The following is a 13387-nucleotide window of genomic DNA, read 5'->3' as shown; positions in this document are numbered from 1 at the left end:
AAGATGGGAAGTACAAGATCAAGGACCCATAAGATTTGTCTTCTGGTGACAGCTTGTAACCTCGCTCGTCCAAGGCTGTCTTTTCTCTGTAAACTTTCATGGGACAAAGATGAAGATCTTTCTGAGATATTTTTACATAGAGGCACTAATCTCACTCATGATGGTTCAACACTCATGACCTAAGCACTTCCTAGTGGCCCCATCTCCAAATACTGATGCTCTGGGCATCCACACACGAACTTGGAGAGAGGGTGAGCGTGAACATTCAGACCTTAGCCAATAACTTCTTAAATTATGTATTTATGTTTTATTCACTTTTCCATGTGTTATATACTTAATCTTTAAAAGTTAAGTAATATATATGTATTTGTTAATGATCTTATCTAGGGGCTGGGGATTTAGCTCAGGGGCGTAAGTGCCTGCCTTGCAAGCCTGTGGTCTTGAGTTCGATCCCTGGTACTGGTAAAAATGCAAAAAAAAAAAAAAAAAAAAAGATCTTATCTAAATATATAAAGCTATAACATAATATGTAAGCACAAAAACAAAACATATCTCCAGCTATTATTAATACACATGGGTATATTATGAGTATCTGTAGATATACTTATATAATATGAATTTCAAACAAGTCTAGGTCTTGTGTGTTGTTCCTCAACATGTGATTGGTTCATCACCATCTAAAACGGATATAAGCACTGAGATCAGCTATGACTGATAGGTATTCTAGGACTAGGAAGAATATAACCATAAATCCCTGATTTCCTAGGAAAGTAGATTCTTAGGAAACCAGGTTTTGTGGTAGAGTGAATGCATACACAATATAGGTTCTCTCAGAGCCCATTAACTATCTTCCAACATTCTTTTCCATGACAGAATTTCTAGTAACATAAAAGGTTTTCCAGAGTTGAATATTTTCACCAGTTTACTTTGGTGCCAAATTGTGACCAATATCATAAAACTTACAGTGGTGACGGTTTAGGGGCCTTTCTTCAGGGAAGAAGTGCTCTGTACTTTTGCCCATTTTTTTCCTATTTATTCATTTTTCCTATCTGTTACCTGAAACGCAAGTATTCTTCAGAAATACGACAAGGTCAATCTCCAGGCATGCTGGAGCAGAGTACAAAGGAGCTTGGCTTTGTGAGACAGAGCTGCCATGCCATCCCTGGGCTTTTATGGGAAAGGAAGCAGTGTATCTGTCTTGTTTAAACCAGGGCTGTGTGGAGTTTATGTGCTACTTTTTTCCGTCTCTTATCTCAAATAGCTCATGTGTACTTCCATTTGGAGTAGAGGGAAGTTTATAGTGTTGATATATATTTGAAAAGCTTGTGGTAGATGTTTACAGTTGTATGGACTAGAACATTCCATTTGTGATTTGAAAGAGTAGGAATTTATTAGCTGAGACAGTAATAACTAGGAAGCCATAAAACTAAAGCTATTATATAGTTTTATATAACATTGCTCTAATGGCATTATATGAAACAGTTTTATTCTTCCGTAAGAAAGATATTTAAGATGGCGTTCTTTTTTTTAAATTGGGTCAAAAGAAACAAGCTTTATTCATATTGACCACAGTGCATTTTTTAATTAATTAAGTTTACTGGTACATTTTAGGTACACATAATGATCATATTCATCATAGGGAATTTGTACAATGATCCCAGAATTTATAAGTGAACAATTCCTAGATCTCTAAATGATCTCTACCATTGACTTTGCCCTATTCATGTTCTTTTTGGTCTCATACTAACAGCACAAGAATCAACATTTGTAGGAAGGAAGAAAAGTATGACTTTAACTGTCTAAAATATGGAAAAAACAATTTTAAAAATCTGTGAATTATAATTTAAAGATAACAGAGTTTGTTCTAATTTTTCAAAAAAAAAAAGAAGCAACTTCATATATTCTTCCCTGAGAAAAAACTTGATTTGCAACACAGAACAATTATTATAATTCATGAGTGACACCAATCATCAATAAAAGGTCAAATGAAGTTTAATATGTTCTGTCAAGAAAGTCTTAAAATTATGTAATGGATTTAAAATATTTTATAAAATAGTAATTTTTAAAAATGTGTTGTTCAAAGAAGTAAGCCTTAATTATCTGGAAAAGTTGACTTGGTTATGAAGAACATAAAAAAATGGACTTGGACTAAAAAGTGTGGGCCTTGATAAATTATTGTAACTTCATGGTTTTAATTTCTGTTGATGAATAGTATCATACTCTATTTCCTATAACTTCTGCAAAAACATGCATTGAAAGTTTTACTTGGAAATTTTAAAATGATGGGAAATTATGGAAGGAATTAAAAGGAACATACAAAATCCATAACTGCTGAACTAGAAATATGGATTTAATGTCTATAACAGTTTTGAAAACATAACCTACTTCAGGGATATTATGAGTTTTGATGTATAATTCTGGGTCATTTTTCACAGATTTGAGTTGAACTGCCCATTCCATTAAGAAAGAGTATCTTTGGCCTAATGCTATATAAATTTGAAATTTTTTTAAAGAGATAAATTATCATGTAGATGTGTTTAGAAGAAATAGTCTATATGCTATTGGAATGACTAATTTTAGTATATTGCTAGACAAAAAATCAATATGCAAAAATACATTGTATAGTTAGTCATCTGTATCTATAATAACTGACCCTATGAAGATAACAAATACTCCAGAAAACTTAACATCAGCTAACCAAACAAGAACAAATATAAATAACCAAATCAATAAACAAACAAATGAATTTAACAGACACTTTTCAAAAGAAGAAATACAAGTGGACAATAGATATATCAAAATCTGTTCAATACCATTAGCCACTAGGGAAAGGTGAATCAAAACTGTATTAATACTCATTTTTGCCCCAATCAGAATGGTTATTATAAAAAAACGAAATGAAAAACCATGAACATTAGCAAGGAGGAAGAGGGCGCTTCTGCACTGATTGTGGGAATATAAATTAGTACAGCTACTTAGGAAATCAGAAAACTTAACATAAACCATAAACTCTAAATGGATTCTAAAGAAAATTGATTTAACTACACCTCTTGTCAGTATATTCCAAAATTATAAATAAGTTAAAGTCAGGGTGCTATAGAGATACTTGTGTACTAGGGCAATGTAATTCACTATAGCTAAAATATGAAACAGTCTAGGTGCTTGTCAACAAATAGAAAGAAAGAAAGAAAGAAAGAAAGAAAGAAAGAAAGAAAGAAAGAAAGAAAGAAAGAAAGAAAGAAGAGAAAACAGAAAAAGCAAGAAGGAAGGATGGAAGGAAGGTAAAATGACATTGGAGTCTTATTTGGCCATAAAGAAGAGCAAAATCTTGTCATTTGCAGTAAAATTGATGGAACTTAAGATCATCATGTCAAGTAAATTTAGCCAGAACCAGAAATGCAAGTGTCACATGTTTTCTCTCACATGTGGAATCTAGGGGAAAATGAGCAACATGTAAAAAAAAAAAAGACTGACAGAAATAAGAAGTGGGATCAAGGGAAGAGAAGGGAGGGAGGAGGAAGGGAAGGGAAGGAAGGAGGAAGGGAGGGAAGGAGAGGGAAGGGCAGGGCAGGGGAGGGAAGAGAGGGAAGGGAAAGGGGGGCAAAGGAGTGTGAATGATCACCATATGTTATATGTGCAAATATGTCAAAATTAATCTCATTAGTTTGTATCATTCACATGGACTAATAAAAAATTACCTCTATTTTGAATTGACAAAGTCTTCTTTCTGGTCATTATCTGCATTATATGGTCAGCATAACAAATATTTATTCCAGAATTTATATTCTTTTAGGGATCACAAGTGATCTAGAGAAGATTGATAGCCTATGGGGCAATGCACATTTAATGTAAGGATTAAAGATAGAAAACTCACAGGCTTTGACATTTGCAAAGGGATCCTGTGAGATGATTATACTTTTTATACATCATGAACCAACAAGTAAAAATATGATGTTTTAAAACTCAGATATATTTGTAATAGCATCAAACAACTGAACACAGAAGAGTCCATCTATGAAATATGTCTAATTTTCTGTACATAAAATACTACATAATTGCACTGTCCAGTGCAGTGGTTATGTCCACACAGAGTTCATAAACCCTTGAGCTGTGGTTCTCAGGCAAACTGCAGAGTTTCATGACATGCTCTGCAGGTGTAGACTTAGCACACAAAAAAATAACTGAAACATAACTATTAACTTCTTGATCTTGGTTAAATGCTAAAATTATAATCACTGGGTTATACTGGGCTAAACAAAACATATTGCTAAAAGTTACTTCAATTGAATTTTGGCTTTATAAAGTTGTGGGTTCTAAGAAATATATATAGATTGAGTTTATGGTTTAAATTTTATTGGAGGTAAGGCATTGCAAAACATTATTGAAATAAATTGAAAGAAAACTAATAAATGGAGAATTTATGTATTTAGAGATAGGAAGATCTGATGCTATAAATGTCAGTTCTCTTTGAGTTACTGTAACAATTAGATAACTTCCAATCGGAATTTCTTTGGTAAGGTGTAGTTAGACCTAAGAGGATATGATTTAGGTTCATGAGTATATTTACTCTATTGAACCTCATTAAACGTACAGTTACAGTTTCTGTACTCTTCTAAGTATATTTTATACTTCAGCAAAAATGTATGCATGTCCTGTGATCCAACGAATTAGATACTGGTGTATATATGATCTGTTAAAAAATTCTGCAAAGATGTACATATAAAAATTACTTATTTCTGCCATTCAAATTCTTACCATGAAGAAGTACTATCATTTTTTGGAATTTTCACAAGGCTAGTACACACAAATGACCAGGAAACATATCAAGAAACATAGAAATATCTACATGCACGTATATAAAGAAACACACACAGAGACACACATATAATGTCTAATGAGTAGAAAAAAAAATCTCGCCTATCTCTTACCTATAAAGGGTCCGGGATAGGCAAGTTTCTCATCATTATTCCCCTAAAGTCATAACAAGACATATATTTTCACTGCTACCAGACTATGAGGGGAAAACTACAGTCTCAGAGGACTGGGATGAAAGATAGTACCCCACCTGGTGCCTCATTTCTAGCCTGATCGCTCCTGGAAGCTCAGTTTCTACCTGGGCTCTGGTCACGTCCAATTTCCTTCCACACCTCAGCGTGCTTCCTTCTGCATTGAAAATCTTCTCATGTCTTCTGTCTTTTTCTATTTACACTCATTTTTAGATCCCGTGTAAATGCCACATCCTCTGAGAAACCTTCATAGATTTCTCAAATTTGGGTTAGACGTTTTCCTGCTAGATGTGATAAACCACAAATTATGCTATCTTATCTTTTCTTTCTGACTGTAATTCCTTTCTTAACCTATGGTGCAGCAGAAGCCTGCAAAAGGCCAGAAATTTAATATCTTAAGCTTTATGGCCCCAATTTTTTTTGCCCTTTTTCTTTGAAATTTTGTATTGATTTTTTTCATTCTCATAATCCTTTAAAATACATAAAACAATTTTAATATTTTGGGCAGTAGAAAAATAAGCCGTTTATTCCTGCTGGCAGTAGTTTACTGATCCTTGTGTGCTCTCAAGGAAAACTTAGATTGTTTTATCTTATCTTGTTTTGCTTTGTGTCCTCAGCATCTAGCATAATCCCTGTAAGGCTACTCTGAACAGTTAACTGAATGAAATAGAATCCACACTATGTATTTTAAGACTGGCATATTCCTTGACCTTTCCTACTGCTAAGGACCCATTTCATATATATATAATACATATACGTGTGTGTGTGTGTGTGTGTGTGTGTGTGTGTGTGTGCATGCATATGTACATGGTTTAATTTGTTAAACTAGGCTCTTCAAATTTAAATCCACCTGCTTCTCCATTAGCGTGATGCAGTTCAAAAGTTTACCAAGTATCCGAGGATTCTCTCTCTCTCTCTCTCTCTCTCTCTCTCTCTCTCTGAAAATTAGCAATTACAGATATGTAAAAATAACTGCCCACTTCCAGCTTGGATACGGATATGCTGGCACTTCCATTGCTTGTGAATCCTAGTGGGTATACAGAGAGATTAATTTTTTGTCAAAGTCCTCTGAAGTCTAACTTATAAAACTTGTCTTTGCCAGAAATTTGGATCTTAAGTGACTTACACATTTCACTTCTTCCTTGATATTTAAAAGCATACTTGAATAAAAAGCTTTTAAGGAAGATTTATTGGGAATGCCCCCAGAATTCCTCTAGAATTCAAACACATGGGTAACATTCACATCCAAGATGAGTGTTCTCCATCCTATTGTTACTGCAATGCTGAGTACCCAGCACCTGAGAAGTCATCAGCTGTTACTTTGGTAGGCTGAGAAGAGATAGGAATCTTCTCCAGAAAGTGTGATCTCATTAATAACAGAATTACAACTCCTGAATAAAACATTCATACAAGGCTATAAAATCCTTCACACCAGCTTTACAAATATTCTACATCAGGGATTGAAATAAAGTAAAAACCTGTAATAGTATGTGCCCTTATTAAAAAAAAAGGTACTCCAACTGATGGGAGATTAGTTAGCAGGTAAAACCACAGTGTACCTCAAAACACTTGTTGCCTTTCTTTGTAGCTGGTTTGAGGCTCTTTCTTTCCGGCCCATCTGTACTGTTTTTACAGCAGTCTTACATACTTATGGAGTGAGAGCATGTTTCTTGTTGCTACAAACAGTGCTTATAAATGTTGGAGCCAAGTGTGTCTAAACATTACAACATATTAAACACCTTTAAGTATGATCCATAACCTTGTAATTGGTACCAAAATAACAAGACCTGTGTTTTAAATGGGAATTTGACTCTGGGTGAGCTGTTGTCAATCTGTACCATTAGAAAGTCGCTGAGAAAGCCAGTCATAAGAAAAGACTGGATGGAACTGAACTCTGAGCTCTTGGACATCAAAGATCATCTGGGCTAATGCCATATTTAATGAATAAGTGAACTGAGGTCTAGATAGGTTCCCTAATCTACAATAGCTTTACTAATTCTGGCTTCAGTGCCTTTTTTAACAGAATACTTTGCTTAAAAAAAATAAAACTTTCTTTGTGTATGCAACAAATGCATTAGTGATGAATTACACATGTACAAACTGAAATGTATCTCTGTTACCATGGGAGCCATACAAAGAGAGAGTGGATTTATTTTTGATAAACATCACCAAAATATTTCATCTTTCAAAATAGCTACTTCCAAATCTCCTTCAGGTTTAACTATTCAGTATTGGAATCACTCCTTTAATCATTATCTCTGGTGCCTTGACTAAGATAAAATTCTAACACCAAGAGGAATTATGAAGCAGTACAGTAAATGCAAGCATGACTTTGAATAAGCTTCACTCATGTTCATCCTGATATGTATGGATCAGTTTTCTCAGCTAGAAAATGAGAACAAACCATAGTCAACAGAACTGTAAGGTTTAAATAAAATCACATTTAAAATATTTACCCTCCGTTTCCACATAGATATTTAATTATTATGGTAAATAACAACAGAGGCAAATGAGATACTACAATTGATACAATTATCATATGTAAAATTTAACCATGCCACTGATGGGGTTGACAGACTAGCTCCTAAATTCACCAACATAAGCGTAAGAGGACAAATACTGAGATCTTTGGCTTAGATGTCCTCATGATTGACAGAAGTCAGAAGTTATTGTCTGAATGCTAAGGGATGGGAGCGTTTTGTTCTGGCTGCCATGGAGCATTTAACTTTATTCTGCTGTGTGCTTAAACCCTCCTTATCTTAGGCCTAATGCAATAGGACTGCACAACAATGGACTTAAACCTTGGAAACCATGAGCCAAAATAAATCCTTCCTTCTTTAAGTTGATTTACCCCAGGTATTTTGTCATGGCAGCAAAAAACTTGCTAACACCATAGTGTAAGATTTTGATTTATCATTGTCTTATGGATGGGACTTGATAATTAAAACTCTTTCTTCTGTTTTATTTTAATCTCCATTCAAACTTGCAGTTTAAGACTTAGCTTTCTGGCCAGTCAGCCTTAAGAAAACAATTATCATAATCATGTGGAGGTCACACAAGAGAAACTGAATGGTATTTTCTGTAACACCTGTTTTCCTTGAATAAATGTGAGGACAGTAAAGGGTTTTTTCAATGCTTGTCAAGCAAACTCAAGGAGCATTACGTATGTTATCCCAGTTAATCTTCATACTCAAGGTGATCGGTTCTGCAGTCTCTGCCTGAGAAACATTATCAGACCTTCCTAAGATGTTGAACTTCAAGGAAATAAGATATTTCTCTTAGTATTAAATTAGAATAATAAATACAGAAATCAGTTAATGATAGGGAAAGTCATAAGAGATAAAATATCACTCAGAGCGTAGAATCTATAACCACATTAACATTATAAACTTTTATTAAAGAATAATGCTTTTGGATAACACAACCAAAGTTCATAAAAAAGAGAGGCACAGAGATAAATAAATGCGGTTGGGGGAAGAAGAGAAATTCAGTCAGAGAAAGAGGAGCCTGTTCCATTCCCAGGAATTCCATTTTGTGGAGATGTACACCTGAGGCCATTTGAGCTTGAGTCCATTAAACACGCAATCCCTTTTTCTGATTTCATGCTCAACAAACAAACTCCTGCTTGTAATTTGACTTCCCATGTAGATTTGCCGACGGGAAAGGCAAGTTGCTCATTACGCAGCTCTGAAGACTAGTCCAAGTCTTATTTATCTTGGAAAATTAATAAAATGGGTCTCTGATTTTTCTATGTTAGTCTGGTGATTGTTGAATATAAATAGATCCACTTGATAGAATCAGTTTGTCGAATCTACCAAGAAGAAGCCCAACTCATGGATGAAGTGTATTCATTAGATAGTTAATGCCAGGTCTCACTGGAATTCATTACCTTATTTGCTCTATTTCTAAACTGTTTCACAAGACCACCATGCAGAAGTGACTATAAACTATGAATAAAATATAAACTGCTTGAAGATGCTGTTTAAAGATGACAGAAACTGAAAGGAACATGAAATAAGAAGCCAAAATTTGGTGAGCCCTAGATTTAAGTACTAAGGACATTTAACAATCAAATACAAATACAAAGTGAGTGTTACTGAACTGAAAAAAAGGAACAGCTCAAAGGTGCCACAGCTTATAAAAATTAAAAGGGGAAATCACTAAAAAGAGGGAAAACAGAGCAACAAGAGAGAATTACAATTTGCATAAAAATCCCTACACTGGGTTTTTAAACCACAGCGTCAGGGAAACGAAATCAAGGAATCCATCAGAGAGCAGCAGTTGAAAAACTAAATAAATCTGTAGAGACTTTAGCAACCACCTGGTTCTGGAGAGTTGGAAGTCCTGTCAAGGAAAATAAAATTGGTGGATATCCCTGGCTTTTGAATGAAATCCTAAAAGGAACTCAAGAAATCTCACTGGATTCTTCCAGTTATGGTCTGAGAAAGGATCATGCACAGTTACGTGTTGGGCGTTGGAGACAGAAGAATAATAATCATATGAAATGTATTCATCGCTTCGTTTATAATAGATACCTTTTCCAGCTGTATGGTCAGGGCTATATTACAGTATGAAAACGAATAATCTGGTTTAAAATCTGGCATAAGGCTTCAATAATATTTCTCATAGGAAGACACACACGTGGATAATTGGTATATGAAAAAATATGCACCACACAAATCATCAGAAAAACAAAACCACAAGGAGATAGTACTACAAACCTGTTAGAAGGGCTGTTTCAGAGAAAAAGGTAAGCTGATGAGGATATAAAATAAAGGAAATTCTTGCACATTATGATAGGAATGTGAATTTAAATTTATTCAAAACATGGAAAAAATTACGGAATCTCCTCAAAAGCTAAATGGAAAAAAGAACTAATATATGACCCAGAAATTCATTACTGGATATATATCTAACGGAAATTAAATCAGTCTGTAAGAGAAATATTTACTTTTTTATGTTCATTGTAGCATTATTCACAATAGCTAAGATATTTCCAAAGTGTAGGAAAAAAAATATGTTAGATAAACCTAACCGAATGCCAGTCAGCCTTTAAAAGAAGAAATTCCTATCATTTGCAATGTTAATAAACCTAGGGGACATTATGTTCAGGAAAATAAACCAAGCACGGAAAGATAAATACTGCATAATTTTACTTATATATAGAAACTTAAAACATCAAACTCATGGGGGCAGAGGATGTAATAGTAGTTGCTAGGGCCTGGGACAGGTGTGGACTGGGGAGATATTGAAAGAAACATAAAATTTCACTTGGAGAGCTATTGGACAATACGTGATTATGATATCTGGGGAATAAATGTAACTTCCAAGCTGCTAGATGTCAAATATATTGAGTTTGTGCTCCCCAAAACCAAAGAGTGAATTCTAAAGGAAGAATGGAGGTTAAGAATAGGAAATATTTGAGAGAGAAAGATAACTCCAGAGAAACAAGAGGGGATCTGAAAAATGGGTTGTCATGGACCCACTTTGCAGAGGAAGTTTTACAAAATCACTAGGTGGAGACAAAATCACGAGGTGGATGCAATGTGGGACAAAGCTATGATCAACCAATAAAATTACAAATTTAGCCACCTAGGTAATATTGAATGAGGAAGCAGGTCACATAAGTACACATGGAACGAACAAGGATCTTGGAAGCAATGAATCAGGGAGTCTTGGTCACCCACTGGGGTGACTGATGTAAATTTATTATTTATCTCTCAGTGAGGTATGTAGGTGTGGTCATTTTATCTTTATCTTAAGGACTGGCCTCCAATAGATGTTCCTCTGGCCACAGTTGTGTTTTCCTCCTTTGTATTGGCTCCCCTGACGGCCTTGCCCTATTTGACTGCCTATAATATTTTTACCTAGCATAACCATCTATGAAAACTATAGAGAATAATAAGCTATTAAATTAGTAAATTTAATATGAATTTATAACAAGAATTAATAGGAGAAATAGCATACATGAATTGGCTCAATTTAACCATTTCACAATGTATAAATATTTTAAAACATCATGTTAAATACCCTACATATATACAAGTTTGTAATTTGTCAGGTAGAAAAATAAACAACAGTCACAGTGACACGGAAGTTTGAATGATAAAGTAGGAATAATTAAGTATAGTTAATATGTTAAGAGATGTAATAGAGATATACAAAGTAAACTCTATGAGAAAGAAAATGGATAATGTGATCAGAGAGACAAAAATACTAAGAAAGAATCTATGAAAAAAAATCCATGAAATCAACATTGTAATAGAAATAAAAAATGCTATTGATAGCCTCACTAATAGATGCAGCACAACCAATCATAGAATAAGTAAACTTAAAGATAGGGAATAAAATTTCCCCAAAGTAAAACACACAGAAAATCCAACATCTGCTGAACAATTTCAAAAAGGCCAATACACACAATCAAGATATCACTTTAAAACAATATTTGAAAAGAAATGTCTAAGACTTCACAATTCATGACAAATACCCCACTAAATTCATCAGGCCCAGAATATTTATTAGCATAAACAGCAGATACAGATCATATTGAAATAGTAGTCTATCAGAGACAAAGGGGAAAATCTTAAAAAGACAAGTAAGAAATACAAGGTAATTCTCACAGATTCATGCAAGCAAGAAAAGAATGGAATAAAATATTGTTATATTGAAATAAAAATAATCCCACAAAGCTAGAATGATATAACCAGCTAACTCGTTCCTTAAAAAAATGGAAGAAAACTAAAATATGCTCAAGAAAAACCAGCAAAAGAGGGAATTAATTTCTTGTCGACCTACTCTATAAGAAATGTTAAAGGGCTTTTTTGATTTTCTTTAAGGAAAGCAATATAGTACAGAAATGTGAGTCTACATAAAGAAAAACTGTATTTTTAGAAAAGGAGAAAATATTCCCCTTGTGATGTTTAAATCCTAGTGTTCTTCTGACAGAGTGTGATCTTTTTCTTTTAAATTCATTCTGAGAAAATGATATAAATGCCAATGTTCTTACCATTCTTTCAGTGAATTAACAAGATGAGGACTGGAGAAAAGAACAGAACTAGGAAACCAGAAAGCATGAAACACAAATAATTTCTCTCCTTGACTCAAAGTAAGTTAACACTCCTAAATAATGCGAATTCTTTAACTGATTATAATAGATGCACTTCAGTAACTCACTACCTTTGGTCAGATTTTAGCAATTTTACTCACTGTATGTATAATTGTGATGTGTTGTTCTGATGCTTTGAGCTTCATTTCACAAACACTGGAATAGTGTTTGCTACTCCAATGCTTATTATAAATATAATTTAAAGGGCAACCTAAGCTAACCATTATTTCCAGTCCATTACGATCTGTATTATACACAAGAAAATAGAAAATTTTCATTTTGTGGCCTGTTGGATTATAACTAGTGGGGTGCATAATCCACAAACCTGATTTGATTTAAATGAGAAAGAAAAACCTTTTATTTCAGATATTTTTCTTGGTATATGCATACTTCCAGGAAACTTCTTGACACAGATGGTTTGTGGATTGAGAAGTAGAAAACACGTATGATTTTGTACACTCTTATTTTGTCTGGACGTGTTGGAAGAAAAATAGAGGCGAGCCAGTGATGTTGTGTGTCATATTACGAAGCAATCCAGCGAGGTAAGAGAAGAAATCAGGACATATTACGCTATATGCAGAATAAAGGTGTTTCTTCCTGTCCATTTAGACCATAGATTCTATTATATGTTCTGTGAAAAATGTTTGTTATAGAGCAGGAAGTGTAAATGTTCAGCTTTACAGTTAAAAAAACATAAGAATGAGGAAAGCATATTGGACCTCATGTGAAAGACAAGCTTTGAGTAGGATTCAAAATCCATCCTGACCTTGTCTAATATACTTTGGAGGCTCCTCTTGTAACACAGATTTGGGGAAAAATATGTTATTATGAGTTAGAGTGGTCTATTGTTAGCTGTGGAGGAGGAAAATCATAAAATCCGACCCCAGGTCAGCCTTGTGGACTGCAGGTGTGGTTTTCAGGAAGATGAATTTTGAAACAGGATAGAAGAAGGTTCTTCCTAAAAAGCAAAGGAAGGGATGTTCCAGACATGGAATAAGAGTAGGAATCAGGCTGCTTTCTGAAGGGTTTATGAATGCTACTTTATCATTTATCCAGCCATTCATGCACCTGTTTTCTATGTATTCAATTCCTTTTTTTGGTGAGTGTGGGCATCATTTTATTTCTCATTAATTTTTATGTTATTGTTTCCTCTGTTAAATAGGAACAGTTATGCCCAACTTCATAATATATGTTAAAGAGGCCAACACGTAGATTTGAAGGAGTTAAGAATATGTTAATCAGATATTACTATAACCAAATATTTGAGAGAATCAAC

General features: G+C 34.1%; 1 long non-coding RNA gene across 1 annotated transcript in view; it reads left to right on the top strand.

Moving 5' to 3' along the window:
• The window catches only part of LOC134474323 (uncharacterized), an 82667-nt gene extending 70029 nt beyond the window's left edge, over positions 1-12638 (top strand). Inside the window, exons 5-6 of the long non-coding RNA XR_010045111.1 lie at positions 12024-12111; positions 12508-12638. This is a non-coding gene — a long non-coding RNA (uncharacterized LOC134474323). The remainder of the gene's footprint in view (positions 1-12023; positions 12112-12507) is intronic.
• The last annotated feature ends 749 nt before the right edge of the window (positions 12639-13387 follow it).

This window comes from Cavia porcellus, unplaced genomic scaffold (assembly GCF_034190915.1).
Source record: "Cavia porcellus strain 051 isolate PalLab524CR breed Dunkin Hartley unplaced genomic scaffold, mCavPor4.1 scaffold_32, whole genome shotgun sequence".
NCBI lineage: Eukaryota > Metazoa > Chordata > Mammalia > Rodentia > Caviidae > Cavia > Cavia porcellus.
This window is presented reverse-complemented; position numbering and strand designations above follow the sequence as displayed.